General features: G+C 40.9%; 1 long non-coding RNA gene and 1 pseudogene across 1 annotated transcript; one reads left to right on the top strand and one right to left on the bottom strand.

Moving 5' to 3' along the window:
- Positions 1–21967, bottom strand: part of LOC122544490 — a 31206-nt pseudogene that overhangs the window by 2682 nt on the left and 6557 nt on the right.
- On the top strand, positions 5541–21590 carry LOC122544683. The gene is made up of 3 exons (XR_006310444.1): positions 5541–5571; positions 10845–10926; positions 21445–21590. It is a non-coding gene; the product is annotated as an uncharacterized LOC122544683 (long non-coding RNA).

Here is a 21967-nt window from a genome sequence, read left to right as displayed (position 1 = left end):
GACAGAATGTCTCCTCCTTTCAGCCTTTGCTGCGGTGTCCAGGGAGTTAGTTGTAGTTTTTCTCCTCAGTAGCTGTTACACTCTCATCAGCTCTATTGTTTACATCCTCAAAGATGGCCAGTCAGTTTGCCAAGCTTAGAAGACAGAACAGTGTGCACTGGAACAGGCCCTTTATGTCCATGCTGATTCTAGCAGATCCTGAATACTGTTTTGTCAAATGCTTCACAATTGAAGCTTTCATTTTGATTTTTTTCTCTGAGGCTGACTGGTCTATAGTTCACAATTTTATATCTATGTCCCTTTTTCATTGGATTGCTTACACTAGCTAGCCCCCAATCTGTGTAAGTTATTGCAGAGCTTATAGAATCTTGGAACATGACCATCACTGCATCCAGTATTACTCAGCCCATTACATTAAATACTCTGGGACGTAGATAATCAAGGCCTGGTGTTTCCCAACCTTCAATCCTATCCACTGTCCCAACATCATTTCCCAAATAATACTGATTTGGTTCAGTTCTTCCCTCTCACTAAACTCACCAATATCATCACTGTGTTAGTTGTGTGAACATTTGTAAACAGAGAACAAATAGTATGTTAGTGATTTTTGAGACATTTTCATTCCCCATTTTGAACTCCCCTCTTTAATGTTGTAAGTGGCATGTGGTCCTCTTTGCCAGTCTATTTATGTTCATTTCTCTCTTTACACATTTATTAGTGTTTTAGCAGTTTTCTTTAAATGGTTTCCACAACATTACTTTTGTTTCATTTGTTCTTTGTTAGTTAAATCCCCTTTTACAGTCATTTGCTGAATCTGGATCTGTCTGCAGCCTTCCCGCTTCACTATATTTCTTCCCAAATTCTAGGCCTTTTCTTTGGACCAAAAACTATCTTAAATAGTCATTTCAAGTTTCACAACATTCTTTTTATAGAAGAGAGGCCAGAATTGCACATAATATTCCAAAAGTGTACACCCATAACATGTTCTCTTAAGTCACATACTCAATGCTCTGATTAGTAAAGGAAAACATATCAAATGCCTTCTTTGCTATCCTATCTAACTGTAACTCCACGTTCAAGCAACAACAAACCTGCATTCCAACGTCTGTTTGTTCAAGAACACTCCACAGGACCTTAATATTAAGTGTGTAAGTCCTGCCTGATTTGCCTTTCCAAATTGCAGCACCTCATATTGATTTAAATTGAACTTAATATGCCACTCCTGGGTCCAGTGGCCCATCTGATCGAGATTCTGCTGTATTCTGAGGTAGCCTTCTTTGCTGTTTAGTACACCTACAATTTTTGTGTAATCTGCAAACTTACTAACAATACCTGCAACCTCACATCCAAATCATTCATAATAATGTGGAGGTGCCGGTGCTGGACTGGGGTGGTCAAAGTTAAAAATGATACTCCACCGGGTTATAGTCCAACAGGTTTATTTGGAAGTACAGACACCTGATGGAGGAGCAGCAGTCTGAAAGTTTGTACTTCTAAATAAACCTGTTGGAATATAACCTGGTGTTCTGTCATTTTTTTAACTAAAATCATTTATATAAATGATGAAAAGCAGTGGAGTCAGCAGTGATCCTTGTAGCACATCACTTGTCACAGGACTCCAGTCTGAAAAGCATCCCTCCACCACCACCCTCTGTCTTCTACCTTCAAACAAGTTGTGTATCCAAATGGCTAGTTCTCCCTGTATTCCATGTGATCCAATCTTGCGAACGAATTTCCCATGGGGAGCTTTGTCAAATGCCTTACTGAAGGCCCTATAGATCACATCCATCACGTTGCCCTCATCAGTCCTCTTCCTTACCAATTCAAAAAAACTCAGTTGAGTTAGTGATACATGACTTCCCATGCAGAAAGCCATGTTGACTACCCCTCATCAATCCTGGCCTTTCAGAAAGATGTAATCCTGTCTCTCACAATTCCCTCAACTGTTTGCCTACCGTTGATGTTATGCTCACTGTTCAATAGTTCCCTGGCTTTTCCTTACCACCTTTCTTAAATAGTGGCACCACATTATCCAGCCTCCAGTCTTTTTGCACTTCATCTGTGACGATGGATGATACAAATATCTCCAGCAAGGGGCCCAACAATCACTTCCCTAGCTTATCATCATGTTCCAGGTCCACCTGATCGGGTGCTCGTGCTTTATCCACCTTTTCTGTTTAAAATCATCCAGCAGCACCTCCTCTGTATTATGAACATTTTTAAAGATGTCACTATTTGTTTCCCCACGTTCTATATCTTCCATTTCCTTCTCCTCAGTAAGCACTCGCTTAGTATCTCTCACTTTTTCCTTCCCTTCCACACATAGGCTGCCTTGCTAATCTTTGCTGGGCCCTCTTCTTTCCCTGGTTACCATTTTGACCTTCATGTATTTATAAAATTTATTTGAATTCTCCTTAACACTATTTGCCAAAGCAGTGTTACGTCCCTTTTTTGCTCTTCTCATTTCCTTCTTAAGTATATCCCTACTGCTTTTATACTCTTAGAAGGATTCACTCAACCTCTGCTGTATTTAACTAACATATGCTTCCTTCTTATTTAGACCAAAACCTCAACTTCTTTTCTTATGCAGCATTTCCTACACCTACCAGTCATACCTTTCACATGAACAGGAACATACTGTCTCTGTACCCTCATTGTCTCATTTTTGAAGGCCTTCCATTTTTCAGCCATCACTTTGCCTGTGAACATCTGTCCTCAGTCAACTTTTGAAAGTTTTTGCACAATACTCTCAAAATTGGCCTTCCTCCAAATTAGAAATTTAACTTTTAGATTTGGTCGATCCTTTTCCATCAGAGTTTTAAAACTAATAAAATTATGGTGGTTGGCCCCAAAGTACTCCCCTACTGAAAGATCATTATATCACAAGAGTAGGTCAAGATTTGCACCTTGTCTAGACGATACATTCACATACTGAATCAGAAACTTTTCTTGTACACACTTCAGGAATTCCTTTCTGTCTAAACCATGAACAATATGGCAGCCATAATCTATGTTTGGAATGTTAAAATCCCTCACTGTGACCACACCATTATTCCTGCAGATTTAGGATCTCCTGACAAGTTTGTTTCTCAATTTCCTGCTGACTGTTAGAGTGTCTACAGTCCAATCCCAATAATGTGATCAAACCCTGTCTTATTTCTCATTTCCATCCAAATAATTTCCATGGATATAAGCCCAGGAATATCCTCCCTCAGTAAAGGTGTGATCTTATCTCTTACCAAACATGTCACTCCCCAATTTCCTTTGCTGACCCCTCCCCCCATCCTTCCTATAACATTTGATTCCTGGAACATTAAGCTGCCAGTTGTGTCATCCCCAAACCATGTCTCTGTTCGTGCTATGATATCCCAATTCCAATCCCATTTTCCTAACCATGTCCTGAGATCATCCTCCTTCCCTGTTAGGCCTCTTGCATTGAAATAAATGCAGTTTAAGTTATCAATCCAACCTCATTCTCTGCTATGTTCCTGTCTGCCCTGGGTGTTTGACTTACCGACTACCAACCTCAGATTGATATCTTTGTTCACTATCTCCCCGGTTCCTACTGACCTCACCCCACACCCTCACCTTACTAGTTTAACCCCTCCCCAGTCACTCAAGGAAATGTTCCTGCCAATATAGTAGTCCCCTTCCAATTCAGGTGTATTCCATCCTTTTTCTACAAGTCATGTCTTCCCCAGAAGAGATTCCAATGATCCAAAAATTTGAACACACTATGTGCACCAGCTCCTGAGTTGGGCATTCCTCTGCTCTATCATCCTATTCCTATCCTCAGTCGCTCGTAGCAGCGGGAGTAATCTAGATATTGCTACCGGAGAGGACCTCCTTTCTAAATTCTTGCCTCTCTTCCTTATTCTTCCTTCGGAATCTCATCCCTTTCCCTTCCTGTGTAGTTAGTTCCAATGTGTACGCCCCTTTGTGAATATCCTGCACTCTCTCCGAGATATCCTTGATCCTGACACCAGGGAGGCAACACATTATTCTGATTTCACGCTATCGGCCAGAGAGACGTCTGTCTGTGCCGCTGACAAAGAGATGCGAGTTTTGTAATTTGTAAAAGGAGGACCTTCGAAATCGCGACTATTTCCATCGAAAACGATAAAGGCAGCTGATGTCAGGGAACACTGCCTTGATGTCGGACAAGTTTCCCTCTAAGGCACTCACCATGCTGACTTGGAAATAAAACCACTTTCTTTCACTGTCACTGGATCAAGACCCTGGAACTCCGTGTTCATGGCATTGTGGGCAGTACATGGACAACAGCTGTTCCAGAAGGTGGCTCAACACTGCCTTCTCAAAGGGATGGAGAATAAATGCTAGGCTCAGCCAGTGACATCCACGTTCCAGGAGTGAAAAAACAAAAACAGCTGGGGTCTTCGTTGTGGCATACATTACATCACAAGGTTTCTGTCTGCAGCATACCTGACACTAAAATCTGTCATCCATGACAAGCTAAATCGTGTCCCTGTGATGTTATTGCACACCAGGTCTGACTTTTGCACGGGCCTCCTGACCCAGAAATAAGCACTGATACTGTGATGCAAGACTCTCTCCATCAGTTATTTTCTGCCTTCGTAAGAATGGTCCACTTATTCCATCTCTCTGTATGTTACTTTGGGCAAGGAGTTAATATTTGTGGATGAGGAGTCAGCAGCATTAAATACCACAGGTGACATTCGATCAGACATGATGTTATCGAATGGGGAGAACAGAGGATGGGCCGAGTGGCCGCCAGCTTCTCCACTCCCTGATCAGATTGTGAGAGAGCCGGAGGGAAATGTTATTAACATGACCCGGGAATGATCTCCATTGGATCTTCATAAAGGGGCAATTCCCAGCTTGAAACCTTCTCTGCCCTTTCCCCCACAGCCCCAGTTCCTTTGTAAGAGGGCTGTTGGGCTGTTTATAGGAGGCCGAGCGGAGCAGGAACTGGTCCCGGAACTTGGAGTAAGCGGGTTGAGGGGGAAGAGAGAGGCCTGTCTCGGGCTGTGTGTGGGCCTGCTGAGGGAGACAGAGCAGGAGGATACTGCTGTGGGACATTCTCGTAGTTTTTAATCCTCTAAACACTGAGGGGAGTTCATTGTTTGGCTTCTGTTTCACGCTGTTTATTGCGAATAGACATTGAAATAAAGGACAGTAGAAATAAATGTGATCAATATAGCAGGCACCGGATAAACGTATGTGAAATCGTGCCCAGTATTTGTTTTTAAACAGTTAATATATTGGGAGCTGGACATTGAACTGTGTATTCATTCCATTTGTGGAGATGTCCATATGTTGGTGAGTTTATTTTATCCAAGTGAAATGTTTTAGAATTGGGGAAACAGAAAAAGACTGGAAGGAGCTCAGGGCTTGAGTGGAACCAGGATCTGCACTGTTCACCTTGCCCTGTTCAAAAACAAAGAATTATAATGATCATGGCCTGAATATTGTATTGATCATTTGATGTCTTCCTACTCAGCTGCTAGTGATGTACAGGAGCTCTCTCTCTTGTCTTTCTCCAGGCAAATATTTGATGGATCAATCCAAGCTGCTTCTCACACCCAGCAGGTATGTTACCACTGTCAGCGAGGAGAAGGTCCTTTCCACTGTCTGAGTGGATTGAGTCAGACACACATTGAGCTCCATTTCCAGAAATATACATTCAATCCAAGAGGTAAACACAACTGACGATATATAAATCTATATTATTTTGCCCTGTTCTCAGTGCTTACCACCTCAGTGACAGTAAATTCCATTATTCAAAGCCAATTATCATTTATAAGATTAGAGCAGGTTAGATTGTATGCTTATAATAAATATACATTTATGGGCTGCATTAAATTCATATGTAGATTTGGCATTTTTAAAGCTACAATCAATTAGAACAAACTAATCATGGTGTTACATGGTTATAACAAATATATATATGAAGTGTATATTTGAGTGCAGATATAGAAGTAATGTTGGACATTTATGAGTAACTGAGCAGGACAAAATTATTCTTTTGAGAAACAGTTCTCCTGTACAAAGACAATAATCAAACAATGTAAATTTCAAATGAACCTCTTGGTGAAGCCTTATCTACAGAAGATGCTTCTAGAGAGGATGCTTAATGCTCATTCACACACGGACATACACATCTGTGTCTGTCTCTGTCTCTCTATTCCCTCTCTCAGCCTAGTGTTGATGAAAACACACTTTATGCACGCTCCCATTCTGGTTGAGTGCCTCAGTAATGCAGAAGCATTTCCATACTTTTTTTAATGTATGAAACACTGATAAGACCTTAAAACCACCTCATAAAGTGTATCAGAACTGGAATCACACAGAGATATACAGACAATGTTGGTGTGATCTCAACCAGTACCACTCTTTAAAGTGATACAGATTGGCAGCACAACAGAAAACTCACTCTCACTCAGCCACTTAATGGTAAAAGGGGGGAAAAAATGCAATTTAGACCCACAACTACTTCCAGATATGGACAGTCATAAATTGACTGTCCACATTAGTAATCGCTTCGGAAGATGTTCATATTAGATGTTACATTTTTGCAGTGCCCAGCAGCAACTGCCAAAGACTACTGCACACATAAAATGTAAAAAGAAAGCTGAAATTGAATACAATAAAATTCAGATCCTTGGCAAAGATAAATATTGAACCAACATTAATCCCTCAGTCACACAGGTTTATCAAATATTGAATGGGTTTATCCTACACCCTGCTGAAAAAACAACTGAACATAGAGAATGGCATCCATATACTCGACTTGTCACTGTTTCACACAGAGCAAAACTGGCACTTTAGGTATTCAAAGGCTAATAACTGCAGAACTAATCTCAAATTGGCATTTACACCGAGACACTGGCAGTGAGTGAATGAAGATTAGAATCCCAACAATTAGTGGAAACTGGTATGGGGAACAGATAAAGAATAGAATGTCCCAGTGCAGACACAACAGGCTGAATGGTTGTACCAATTCTGTGATTGAGTCATAAATCACAAAATGCATAAGAAATTAAGGCCCAATCTCAACACCCTAAACACTATTATCAGATTGAATCTCAGTCACAGATTTTTTTTTTTCTAATTCATTCATGGGATGGGGGTATCACTGACTCGGCCAGCATTTATTATCCATCCCTAACTACCCATGCAGCCTCATTGATGTGGGTCTGGAGTCACATGCAGGCCAGACAAGGGAAGGCTGGCATTTTTCTTCATTCAAGGACATTACTGAACCAGATGAGTTTTTCTGACAATCAACAATAGATTCATGGACGTCATTAGACTCTTAGAATGTTATTGGCTGCCAGAGAATTGAGCAACTTTGATATATAAGAGTTGAACGTGACTGGAACTCATTGGGAACTTCACTCTCAGTGACACAGCAGAAACTGGCATGTATAGATCAATTCCTAAATTCTTACATGGACACAGCAGAAATTGACATTTATACATCAAGTCCTAAACTCTCGTATGGACACAACCAAAACTGACAGACATTGATTGATATCTGCTCTCACAATATTCACATTGCCGCAACTAAAACGGAGAGAACAATAATCATGCGTGCACACATATGCCAGGTACAGTATGATAAATGAATTTGCACATTTATAAACAAGAAGCTGATAGATACATATTAATAACTGCACTCTCAGATGCACAGAGCAGAATCTGACAGGGACAGGTTGGTAAATAACTCTCACATGTAGTTGGCAGTAAATTTCAGAGAAAGATTGATAACTACACTCTCATATTCATAAAGCAGAAACTGACAGGAATAAATTGATTATGCTCCCAATATCAAATCACATAAATTGACGTGTACACTTTTATAACGACTCTCACATATTCACAGAGAAGAAACTGACAGGCAGAGATTGATAACAAAACAAAAATTAGTGGAAAATTCACAGGTCTGGCAGTGTTTCAGGTCTAGTGACCGGTCCTCAGAACTGATGGTGGCAAGGAAAATGCACACAATGTGGTCTCCTCTATGTTGGGGAAACTGAGAGTAGATTGGATGTCCACAGTGCAGAGCACCTACATTCTGTCCAGACAAAAAGACCCTGAGCTTCCAGTTGCCTGCCACTTCAAAACACCACCCTGTTCCCTGGCCAAGATCTCTGTCTCAGGCTTGCTGCAGTGCTCCAGTGAAGCCCAGTGCAAGCTGGAAGAACAGCACCTCATTATCTGCTTGGGAACTCGACAGCGTTCTGGACTCAATATTGAGTTCAACAACTACAGAGCTTGAGCTCTCCCATGTCATTACCCAAAACCCCACATGTCCGGCCTTCTTAACATATAGTCTGCTATTATACGCTACCAATTGTTAGCCATTAACAGGCCCTATTAATAGGCTACTCACCCACTTAGTCTGACAGTTAGATTAGATTACTTGCAGTGTGGAAACAGGACCTTCGGCCCAACAAGTCCATACTGACCCTCCGAAGAGCAACCCACCAAGGCCCATTCTCCTACATTTACCCTTTCACCTAACACTAAGGGCAATTTAGCATGGTCAATTCACCTAATTTGCACATTTTTTTAACTGTGGGAGGAAACCGGAGCACCCGGAGGAAACCCACGCAGACACTGGCAGAATGTGCAAACTCCACACAGACAATTGCCCGAGTGGGAATTGAACCCGGGTCCCTGATTCTGTGAGGCAGTAGTGCTAACCACTGTGCCACCATGTCACCCCACTCCCCTGTCTGTCCGATCGCTCTTCTCTTTCTTTGGACTCTATCTTTTACTCGTCACCCTTCCAACCAGCCTATCTTCTGTATAAAAACTAATATTTTCCTACCTATCACCAGAAAATACAGAAGTTTGAATACATCACCCAACAAACTCAAGAACAGCTTCTTTGCTGTCATCAGACTTTTGAATGGACTGCTCAAATTTTAAGGCAAAAGTGGGTAATGCAGATGTTGGAGATTAGTGTCCAGATTGGAGTGGTGCTGGAAAAGCACAGCAGGTCAGACAGTATCCAAGGAGCAGGAAAATCGACGTTTCGGACATTCCTGATGAAAGGATTTTGCCCGAAATGTCGATTTTCCTGCTCCTCAGATGCTGCCTGACCTGCTGTGCCTGCTGTGCTTTTCCAACACCACTCTAATCTTGCTCAAGTTTTAACATTAATCTCTGTCTCTCTCTTTGCAGCTTTAAAATTATATTGCGGATTCTGTTCTATTACCCTGATACATTTTGTATGATATTATCTGCCTGTAAAGCACACAAAACAATACTTTCCACTGTATCAAAGTGCACTTGACAATATTAAATCAGATCAAATCAAATGGATAACTACACACACATATTCATATAGCAGAATCTGAGAGGTACAGGTTGATAACTGCAGACACACAAACTGACAGGAAAAGATGAATAAATACACTCAAACACTGACATTAGAGCCTGACAGGGAAAGATTGATTAAATTCTCACATTCACAAAGCAGAAACTGATAGCGACAGGTGAAAACTCGGCTCACACATTCACATAGTAGAAACTGAAGGATTGACAATTACAGAAACATATTCGCCAAGAAACTGACAGCTATAGATTGATAACTATATTTATGTATTTACACAGCTGAGTCTGAAAGATACAAATTGACAGTTACACTCACTTTGACAAAGAAGAAAATGACAGGTAGAGAATTATGACTGTACTCCCACGTTCACATCGCTGAAACTGACAGCTACAGTTTGATTAATACAGCCACATTCACAGAGCAGAAGCTGATGTGTACTGCTCAATAACTGTATTCACATATTGACAGGAAAGAAACTGACAGGATCTGATTAGTATCTACACTGACATATTGACATAGTAGAAACAGATTGACAATGACACTCTGGTGTCAAATAGCAAAACCTGACCCGGACTGTTTGATAATTGCACTCACATACTGGTATCGCTTAAACAGATAGCGATGAATATCTGCATTTTCACAGATTAAACTGATGGGTTTAAATTGATGACTGCATTTAATATTCATACAGCAGAAACTGACAGGTAGAGACTAATATCAAAACTCACGTTCTCATAGCTGAAACTTACACGTTCAGGTTGATATCTACATTCTCAGACACACAGGAGAAACTATTAGGGACAGATTGGTAAAGCAAACACACACGTTCGCAGGGCAGAAACTGACAGATATATATAGATAACTAAGCTCACATAGCCACATCAGACAAACACATAGGGACTAATCATATTTATTTAAAATGTATGAATTGTATTTATGAACCAGTCCCTGGCAGTTTCCTCTATGTAGATACACGAGTTCAGTTACCAATCTGCCAGTTTATGCTTTGCGAATATGTGAGTGTAGTTATCAGTCTGTCCCTATTGTCTCTGTGGTGTGAAAATGTAAATATATTTACCAGAGAGTGACGGGGACAGATTGATAACTGCATTCACTCGCATATTTGCACAGATTATGTGGATTGATAATTACAGTTTGATAATTACACTCAGATATTTACAGAGCAGCATTTAACAGGTTCATCTTGATAATTGTCTTCACACATTTACTGAGCAGGAACAGACAGCTATGGATAGATAAGGAAATGTTTATATCCAGACACGCACTTGCATTAGATTATCCCATTTGTAGAGGAGTTGGTTAGTATCTGGTTCTCAGCGAATTGGTACAGATTTTTTTGATACAGTCACCAAAGAGCAGCTAAGGCCAAGAATAGAATCAGCCCTGTGGTCCTGTTGGAATTGCTGTCTTGAAGGAAGAACAGCCAAATGATTATTAAATTATTCCATTGACTTAATGTTGATTTACAGATGATGTCTCTTCTGTCTCCCTCCAGACAATTATTTGAAGGACCAAGACAGTGTAATATGTCCTCGGTACAAAGCCAAGTGTGATCAGTTCCTTCTAACAAACAGCAGGTATGTTACTGCATCAGACTAAAGAACATCCTTTCCACAGTTACAGAGCAGATTGAATTAGACACACATTGACTCAATTTCCAGCGATAAATTTTCAAATGAATAGTCAACTACCTCGAAGGAATTACAATTTTTTTCTCTCTCTCCATTCCTTACGTACATCTCCCCATTTGTCAATAATTATTATAAATCACAGCCATAGAGTTATATAGATGTAGAGCACAGAAACAGACCATTCGGTTTGACCCACCTATGCCAATCAGATATTCAAAACTAATCACGTCCCATTCGCCAACACAGATGCCATTTGCCAGCACTTGGTCCATATCCCTCTAAATTGTTCTTATTCATGTCGCACCCACATGCCTTTTAAATGTTGGAATTGTTCCAGCCTCCACCACTTCCTCGAGCAACTCATTCCACACACACAAACCACCTTCTGCATGAAAACATTGCCCCTTAGGTCCCTTTTAAAACTTTCCCCTCTCACCTGAAACCTGTGCTCTTTAGTTCTGGACTCCCCCACCTCAGGGAAATGCTTTGTCTATTTAGCCTATCCATGATCCTCCTGATTTTATAATGGTCAGAATTTTATAAAGGTTATAAAATACTATAAGGTCACCCCTCAGCCTCTAACACTCCAGAGAAAACACCCCCAGCCTCTTCAGCCTGTCCCTTTCGCTCAAACACTCCAACCCTGGAAACAATCTTGTAAATCTTTTCTGAATGTTTCATGTTTCACAACATCCTTCTGATAGAAAGGACACCAGAATTGCGCATAATATTCCAAATGTGGCCGAACCAGTTACCTGTACAGCTGCAACATGACGTCCGAACCCCGAAACTCTATGCTCGGACCAATAAAGAACAGCATACTAAATGTCTTCTTCATTATCCTATCAACCAGCGACTCCACTTTCAAGGAACTATGAACCTGCACTCCATGGTCTCTTTATTTATTAAAACTGCCCAGGACCTTACCATTAAGTATATAACTCCTGCCTTGATTTGCCTTTCCAAAATGCAGCACCTAGCATTTATCTGAATTAAACTCCATCTGCCACTGTTCACCCAATTGGCCCATCTGATCATGATCCTTTTGTACTCGGTGGCAACCTTCTTTGCTATCCACTACACCACTAGTTTTGGTGTCATCTGCAAACCCTTTATGTTCACATTCAAATAATTTATATAAATGACGAAAAGTAGTGAACCCAGCACTGATCCTTGTGGTTTATGACTGATCACAGGTCTCCAGTCTGAAAGGTAACCCTCCGCCACGACCCTCTGTCTTCCATGTTCAAGTCAATTCTGTGTCCAAATTGCTAGTTCTCTGCGATTTTCATGTGATCTAAACTTGCTAACCAGTCTACAATGAGGAAACCTGTCAAACATCTTACTGAAGTCCTTATAGATCACGTCCACTGCTCGACCCTCATCAATCATAGAGTCAGAGATGTACAGCACGGAAACAGACCCTTCGGTCCAATTCGTCCATGCAGACCAGATAGACCAACCCAATCTAGTTCCACCTGCCAGCATCCGGCCCATATCCCTCCAAACCCTTCCTAATCATATATGCATTCAAATGCTTTTTAAAAGTTGCAATTGTACCAGCCTCCACCACTTCTTCTGGCAGTTCATTCCATTTACATACCACCCTCTGCATGAGAAACTTGCCACTTCGGTCTTTTTAATTCTTTTCCATCTCACCATAAACCTATGCCCTCTAGTTCTGGACTCCCCCACACCAGAGAACATACCTTGTCTATTTATCCTATCCATGCCCCTCATGATTTTATAAACCTAGGTAAGTTACACCTCAGCCTCCAATGCTGTAGGGAAAACAGCCCCAGCCTATTCAACCTTTCCTTCTAGCTCAAATCCTCCAACCCTGGCAACATCCTTGTAAATCTTTTCTGAATCCCTTCAAGTTTCACAACATCCTCCTGATAGGAAGGAGACCAGTAATGTATGAAATATTCCAAAAGTGGCCTAACCAATGTCCAGTATGGTCTCAACATGCACTCAATATTCTGATCAATAAAGGAAAGCATACCAAACGCCTTCTTCACTATCCTATCTACCTGCGACTCTACTTTGAAGGAACTATGCACCTACACTCCAAGGTCTCTTTGTTCAGCAAAACTCCCTCGCACCTTACCATTAAGTGTATAAGTGCTGCTAAGATGTGCTTTCCCAAAATGCAGCACCTCGCATTTATCCAAATTAAACTCTATCTGCCACTCCTCAGCCCATTAGCCCATCTGATCAAGATCTCATTGTAATCTGAGGTAACCTCCTTCGTTGTCCACTACACTTCCAATTTTGGTGTCATCTGCACACTTACTTACTATACCTCCTATGCTCACATCCAAATCATTTATATAAATGACAAAACGTAGTGGACCCAGCACCGATCCTTGTGACAGTCCACTGGTCACAGTCCTCCAGTCTTAAAACAACCTTCCACTATCACCCTCTGTCTTCTACCTTCGAGCCAGTTCTGTTTCCAAATGGCTAGTTCTCCCTGTATTCCATGAGATACAACTTTGCTAACCAGTCTCCCATGGGGAAATCCTCTTCGTTACTTCTTCAAAAAACTCAATCAAGTTTGTGTATCATGGTTTCCCTTGCACAAAACCATGTTCACTGTCCCGAATCAAACCCTTGACTGTTGAAATACGTGTAAGTTCCATCTCTCAAGATTCCCTCCAATATCTTGTCCAACACCAATGGCAGGCTCACCAGCCTATAGTTCCCTCGCTTTTCCTTATCACCTTTCGTAAATAGTAGCACCACGTTAGCCAACCTCTAGTCTTCCGACGCCTCATCTGTGACTATTGATGATACAAATATCTCGACAAGGGACATGCCAAACACTTCTGTAACCTCCCACAGAGTTGTACAGTATATCTGATCAGGTCCTGGGGAATTATCCACCTTTATGCATTTCAAGACATCCAGTAATACTACTATTGTAATATCGACATTTTAAGATGTCACCACCTATTTCCCCCCATTGAATATCTTCCGTGTCCTTCTCCACAGTAAACACTGATGCAAAGTACTCATTTGGTATCTTCCCCCATCTTCTGTGGCTCCACACAAAGGCTGCCTTGCTGATCTTTGAGGGGCCCTAATCTCTCCCTAGTTACCCTTTTGTCCTTAATGTATTCATAAAATCCCTTGGGAATCTCCTTAAAACTATTTCCCAAAACTATCTCGTGCCCCCTTTTTGCCGTCCTGATTTCCCTCTTAATTATACTCCTACTGTCTTTTCTTCTTCTAAGGATTCACTCGATCTCTGCTGTCTATATCTGACATATGTTTCCATTCTTCTCTTAACCAAAACCTCAATGTCTCCATCATCCAGCTTTCCCTACACTTCCAGGCTTGCCGGTCACCCTAACAGGAACAGACTGTCTCTGGACTCTTGTTACCTCATTTTTGAAGGTTTCCTATTTTCCAGCCCTCACTTTACCTGCGAGCATCTGCTGCCAATCAGCTTTTGAAAGTTCTTGTCTAATATTGTCAAGCCCATTGATATTTTACACTATTTTTCAAGGGGTTTAGACTGAATTCTTATCTGAAATAGATGCCTGGGAAAGGCGTTAAATCTACATTTAATATGACATTTTTAAAGTCAAGATGGAAAAGAAAATCAGACCGTAACATCATTTCAAAAACCATATATAACATAGACGTTAAATACAGAGATAGAAGGAAACCAGACAAAAGTCACCAATTTACTGGATGAAACAGTGTTATTAAGTTTATTAGTGATTGGGCAGGACAGAGTTAAACCTTTAATGAATTTTTGTCACATACAGAGACATGACAATTAAATAATGTGAATTCCAAACACCCATTGTGTGTCAAAGCCTGACAAATAAAACTGAACATGCTAGGGGCTGGAAACAAATGTAGAAATTGCTGGAAAAATTCAGCACATCTGGCAGCATCCGTTGATAGAAAGTCGAGTTAACGTATTGGGGCCAGTGACTATTATTCAGAACTGACTTTCTCCAGGAATTTCTAATGTTGTTCCTGACAGTGGAAAATAATTACTGCAGATGCACACAGCAACTGACTGATTCAGAATTAGTTCAAAATACAAACATCATAACTGCAGAGCAGGGACTAACAGTTATGGAGTTCCATATACACTGCAGGCAACAGGAAATGATCCAATCGAGATGAATATCACTCTCACATGGAGTCACTGTGGTCTGCAGCAGTCAGAGACATCCAGCTAACAATTCTACTCCTATTCAGACAGCATTCCAGTTCCATCAATGTATCATGGTGGCAGAGGACCTGCCATCCCCACCTTCAGCACAACATCAGCTCAATACCATTTTCTCAAATAATCAATGCGATCACATAATCGTGATTTGAAACGATGGAGTAGGAAAGATTTAGTGAGATAATAGAACATAAAATGACAGCACAGTACACTATTCCATTTTCATCCATATGTTTATCCAATGACCATTTAAATGCCCGTAAAGTTGGCGAGTCTACTACAGTTGCAGACAGAACATACCATGCCTCTACTACTACTCTGAGTAAAGAAACTACTCTGACATTTGTCTTATATTTATCATCCCTCAATTTAAAGCGATGTCCCCTTTTGCTAACCATCACCATTCGAGGAATAAGGCTCTCACTGTCCACATTCTCTAACCCTCTGATTATTTTATGTGTCTCTTTTAAGTCACTTCTCAAATTTCTTCTCTCTAATGGAGCCTGATGTCCCTCAGCCTTTCCTTGTAAGACATTCCCTCCAGACCAGGCAACATCTCAGTAAATCACCTCTGAACCCTTTCCAAAACTTCCACATCCTTCCTGTGATGTGGAGACTAGAAGTGGACACAATTTTCCAAGTGCGGCCACACCAGAGTTTTGTAGAGCTGCAGCATGACCTCATGGGTCCAAAACTCAATCCCTCTCCCAATAAAAGCTAACACATCATATGCCTTCTTAACAAGCCTATCAATCTGGGTGGCAACTTTCAGGGATCTACGCACATGTATACAGATGTCTCTCTGCTCATCTACACTGCCAAGAACCTTACCATTAGCCCAGTACTCTTTATTCCTGTTGCTCCTTCCAAAGTGAATCATCTCACACTTTTCCACATTAAACTCCATTTGCCAGCACTCAGCCCAGTTCTGCAGCTTATCCATGTCCCTCTGTAATCTGCAATGTCCTTTGTCACCGACCACAACTCCACTGACCTTAGTGTCATCCACAAATTTACTAACCCATCCTTCTGCGCCCTTACCCAGGTCAGCAGTGGACCCAAAACAGATCCTTGCGGTACACCACTAGTAACTGAACTCCAGGATGAACATTTCCCATCAACTACCACCCTCTGTCTTCTTTCAGCTAGCCAATTTCTGAACCAAACTGCTAAATCACCCTCAATCCCATGCCTCCATATTTTGTGCAATAGCGTACCATTGGGAACCTGACTGAAAACACCTTATGAAACACTTTACTAAAATCCATATGCATCGCATCAACTGCTTTACTCTCTTCTATCTGTTTGGTCACCTTCTCAAAGAACTCAGTACGGTTTGTAAGGCATGACCTACACTTCACAAAATCATATTGACTATTCCTAATCAACTTATTCCTATTGACATGATAATAAATCCTGTCTCTTCTAGACATTTCCAACACTTTACTCACAACCGAAGTAAGTCTCACTGATCTATAATTACCAGGGTGGTCTGTACTCCCCTTCTTGAACAAAGGGACAACATTTGCTATCTTCTAGTCTTCTGGCACGATTCCCGTAGACAATGACAACAAAGATCAAAGAAAAAGGCTCTTCAATCTCCTCCCTGGCTTCCCAGAGAATCCTAGGATAAATCCCATCTGGCCCAGGGATTATCTATTTTCACACTTCCAGAATTGCTAACACCACCTCCTTGTGAACCTATATTCCATCTAGTCTAGTAGCCTGTAACTCGGTATTCTCCACAACAATATTGTCTTTTTCCCTGTGTGAATACCAATGAAAAATATTCATTTAGCACTTCTCCTATCTCTTCGGACTGCACACACAACTTTCCACTCCTGTCCTTGATTGGCCCGGAAGTTATTCTAGTCATTCTTTTATTCCTGATATAGCTATAGAAAGCTTTAGGGTTTTCCTTGATCCTATCTGCCAAAGACTTCTCTTGTCCCCTCCTGGCTCTTCTTTAGGTCTTTCCTGGCTAGCTTGTAACTCTCAAGCTCCTTAGCTGTGCCTTTACGTCTCATTGTAACATAAGCCGCCTTCTTCCTCTTGACAAGTGATCAACTTCCTTAGTAAACCAAGGCTCCCTCACTTGTCCACTTCCTCCCTGCCTGACAGGTACATGCTAATCAAGGACATGTAGTAGCTGTTCCTTGAATAAGCTCCACATTTCAATTGTGCCATCCCCTGCAGTTTCCTTTCCCATCCTATGCGTCATAAATCTTGCCTAATCGCACCATAATTGCTGTTTCCCCCAGTTATAAATCTTGCCCTGCGGTGTATACCGACCTCCCTTTCCTTCTCTAAAGTAAACATAACTGAATTGTGGAGAAAGTGAGGACTGCAGATGCTGGAGATCAGAGCTGAAAATGTGTTGCTGGAAAAGCGCAGCAGGTCAGGCAGCATCCAAAGAACAGGAGAATCGACGATTCGGGCATAAGCCATTGTTGCCTTGCCCCAGTTGGCCTGTCTACATACTGTGCCAGGAAACCCTTCTGCACACATTGGACAAAAACTGGTCCATCTGAAGTATTCAAAGTGTAATATTTCCAGTAAATATTTTGAAAAGTTAAAGTCTCCCATAACAACTACCCTGTTACACTCACTCTTATCCAGAATCATCTTTACAATCCTTTCCTCTACATCTCTGGAACTAATCTGAGGCCTATAGAAAAGTCCGAACAGAGTGACCTCTCTTTTTTCCTGTTTCTAACCTCAGCCCATACTACCTCATTAGACGAGTCCTCATACATCCTTACTACCACTATAATATTGTCCTTGCCATATCTCCCCCTCTTTTACCATTTTCTCTGTTCGTACTGAAACATCTAAAGCCATGGAACCGCAACAACCATTCCTGTCCCTGCTTGATCCATGTGTCTGAAATGGCCACAACATCAAAGTTCCAGGTACCAACCCATGCTGCAAGTTCACCCAACTTATTCCGGATGTTCCTGGCGTTGAAGTAGACACAATTCAAACCACCTTCCTGTTTGCCAGTGCACTCCTGTGACACTGAAACCACATTTCTGACCTCACTATTAGGTTCTCGTAAAGAGACGTAGCATCATCTCAGTAATTTCCAGCCTAAAACATAGGTGCGTAATACTAAAGTATTAAGGGGAAAAGAAGCATTTAAACCTGGAAGTGAATGTTAGTTAGCTTTAGGTAATGACTTCTCTTACACCCAACACAATAGATTACTCACAGCCCATTAATCACAAAGTGCTAATAGTTGGGATAACTAAATTACTTCACACTTTGTAACTGAGTTTTTATAACAGAAATTAAAATTACAAGTTGATGGCAAGTAAGTCAAAACAAACTATCATTTTGTCTTTTTCTTCATATATTCCCCACTGTGCTAATTATATCAGAGGAGCAATTAAACTTGATAAAATGGAATACAATGAATAACAATATTCAAGCTGTCCTGAGAGACAAGCTAGACTGACAGAAACCCGAGGGTGTATAGAAAATAACTTTGGAATGTGAATGAATAGGATGCATAGCAAGACTGCAAGGCCTAGAGATTACGGTGTCTTCTAAACTCTGACAGGTCAGGGGATCCTGGAGCTGTCCATGGAAAGCCCATCATTGATTAGGTGCCTCATTGAATATGGTATGCAAACTAAGAGGGAGGAATGTCATAATCAAGTTGTATGTGATTGTTATCAGAAAATTTATAAACAATATTGCTTTTCATTGTAAAATCAGAGTGCGTCATGAACTTCTGTTCTGAGGCCAGTCTCGGGAGAAGATCATTTGGCCCTCTCCCTGCACTAACCCATTGAATAAATAACTACCACTTGCCTGAATCCTGCCTGCCTGTCTGCCTGCTAAGTCTTTCATCCCCAGTCAGGGGTTATGCTTTGACAAAGGCCTTACAGAAGTCCATGAAAACCACATCAACTGCTCCACTCTCATCAAGATGTTTCATTGCCAGGACTGGAGGTTTTGAGTTTTAGGGAAAGGCTGAACAGGCTGTTGCTTTGTTCCCTGGACTGTTGGAGAATGAGGTGTGACCTTTGTACAGGTTGAGAAAATCATGAGGGGCATGATATGGTGATAGCCAAGTCTTTTTTCCGAATGTGGGTGAGTGCAAAAATAGAGGGCACAGGTTTGAATTGTGGAAAAAAGATTTATAAAGGACCTATGAGGTTACTTTATCAAATGGAGGATGGCAGTTGTATGAAATGAGCTCCCAGAAGAAGTGGAGGTGGTGGGTACAATTACAACCTTTTATAGGCACCTGGATATATACAACTTTAGAGGGATATGCGTCAAATGTTGGCAAGTGGGACTAGACATGATATGGAGGTGCCAGTGTTGGACTGGTGTGGACAAAGTTAAGAATCACAATACCAGTTTCTCAGACAACAGGTTTTGGAACCAATAGCTTTTCAGATTGCTGCTCCTTCATTTCTTTGAAAGCTAGTGCTTCAACATAAACCTGTTGTACTATAACCTGGTGTTGTGAGATCTCTAACTTAAATGGGACGAGGTCAGATTCGGATCTCTGGTCGGCAATAACAGCTTGGACCGAAGGATCTGTTTCTGTGCTGTATCACTGTATGACACTCTGAAGGCCGCACCTGAACATCATTACTCCCAGTTACACACTGCACTATTGGAGTTACAAAGGTCCATTGCTTACCTATTTGACTCTGAAGAACAGCACAGATCCTTTCTGAGACAATATGTTGTGGTTTCACTTACTAGTGAATCCAACAGACACAAACAGTCAGAGAAAATAAGGTCTTTCCCATTCACTTTAGGAAACATGAACTGAAAAAGCTCCCCTTTTGCTAATTGGCTGTCCACTTTACAGCAAACATTTAAACTGCTCAGTAACACAACGCAGGAGGATTGAAGCAGGATCAAGTGAGTGTTGGCATCCTTCCTGTATCATAACAACTATTCCGTTCAAAAATGTTTTTTTTTCATAAAATCAGTGTGTGTACACAACAGCCCAAGTAGTCAACATTAAATTTTAGTTTCCACGTTTTTCACTAGACAACGTGGCTCTAATCTGTTGACCGTCTGTCACATCTGAGCAGAGTTTTGAAGGACAATGAACCATATCCAGAGTCCCATTGAATAGCACAGACTGACAGGTAGAAAGTACTTTGAGTACACAAACCGTACAAGTGAATGGAAGAAACAAGGTCAGTTCTGTACCTCACAGAAGAACAAACAGTTGCAGATTGCTCCAGTTATTGTCCTTATTTGTGTAATGAAGGACTTGAAGGAAACTGAGATAATTTCTGGACACAACAAAGAGTGAGATGGTGCCAATACACAATGGGTACAGAATAACTTGCAACGTACAGAAATACTGTCAGGTTAGTAGGTCTATAGGCAAAAATAGAAAAGTCATGACCTTAAAGATGTCACAGTTGGGAGAACTAGCATTTCATTAAACAAGTTATCCAGGACAGTGTGAGAATGACGTATGTCAGTCCCAGTTTACAAGTGAAATTCCTATAGCTTTTAAATGCCTGGTATCACCTTAGTCGAAAAGTAAATTCTACCTGTTTATTAGAAAATACTGAACCTATTGCATGTTCACAATGTATTGCACTTAAGTAGGGAAAGAAGTAAATAAAAATTCAGACTAATTATTCATCCAATTATCTCACCATGGCTTAAACTTGCTGTCTGACTCTCTGACTGTATGTAATTCATGTATCAATTCTTTTTATCCAGACTGGAGGAATGAAATAGCAGCCAAGCATCAGATTGAAACAAATTTTGCAATTTAATTTGTTTCCACAAAAAGAAAGTAGAACAAATTTTAGACAAAATGACTGAATAAATACTTTGTTTTCAAGTAGTCCAAAGGAAAATCAAACATTGACATGAAAAGGTATACATTCAGACAGATACCCAGAGATTATTGGGCACAGAATGAAGAAATTCTCATACTGATCTTGTTATAAACATGTAAACAATAAATTCAAAGTACACATTTAGACCAGAGACTGACCAATCCAGAAAATAACTTGCAATCATAAACAGTACCTTTGAATAAAAGTTGTGGAAATTATCCAACATGCTTTAGAGTGCCAGAGACTAACAATAGTATAAAAAATCTCACTTTAATTTGCAGTACAGAATTCCTCCAGTACAGGTAGAGGTCATTCGGCCCACAGGCCTGCAACAACTTGCCAAAGCACATTGCACCCAGATATAGACCTCTACCCCCATAACCACATCTTTAACATAGTTAACTCACCTAGTCTGAACATTGCTGAATATTACAGAGCAATTTACCATGGATAATCCAGCTAACCTGCTTGTTTGGACTGTGGAAGGATACTGGAATACCCAGAGGAAACTGTTATGAAGACGTGAGTATAACTACCTTTAAGTCAGTTGAACTTCTGAACAGCACCAAGTGTTCTGAAAAGAAAAGTAACATTTGGTCAAACAACTCAAGTAGCCTGGAGACAAAAACAAAATTGAATTCAGCCAATCAGTTTAAATTATATCCCAAAAACACCAAATTCCTATCCAGTTTGAACTGAGTATATTGACAATCTTATAAGCCAATGACACAGTTCAATGTTCTGGAGGTACAAGACCGGGAAAAAAATGAACAGTTGGGAGGAGAATTGCCAAGCCACCAGCATGTAAAAAGACTGCCTGAAAAATAGCTCCCTTAAAGGTACCTTTATCGATCAGTGACCTGTGAAGCACAATCCCAAGAAGAACAAAAGATCAGAATACAGAAAAGAGCCGAAAGCTGCCTGGTTTTGAGGTGTGAAGTTTTGTTTTGTAAATCTT

The sequence above is a fragment of the Chiloscyllium plagiosum genome, chromosome 50 (genome assembly GCF_004010195.1).
Source record: "Chiloscyllium plagiosum isolate BGI_BamShark_2017 chromosome 50, ASM401019v2, whole genome shotgun sequence".
Lineage (NCBI taxonomy): Eukaryota > Metazoa > Chordata > Chondrichthyes > Orectolobiformes > Hemiscylliidae > Chiloscyllium > Chiloscyllium plagiosum.
Note: the sequence above shows the minus strand (reverse complement) of the source record. Positions and strands in the feature narration are given on the sequence as shown.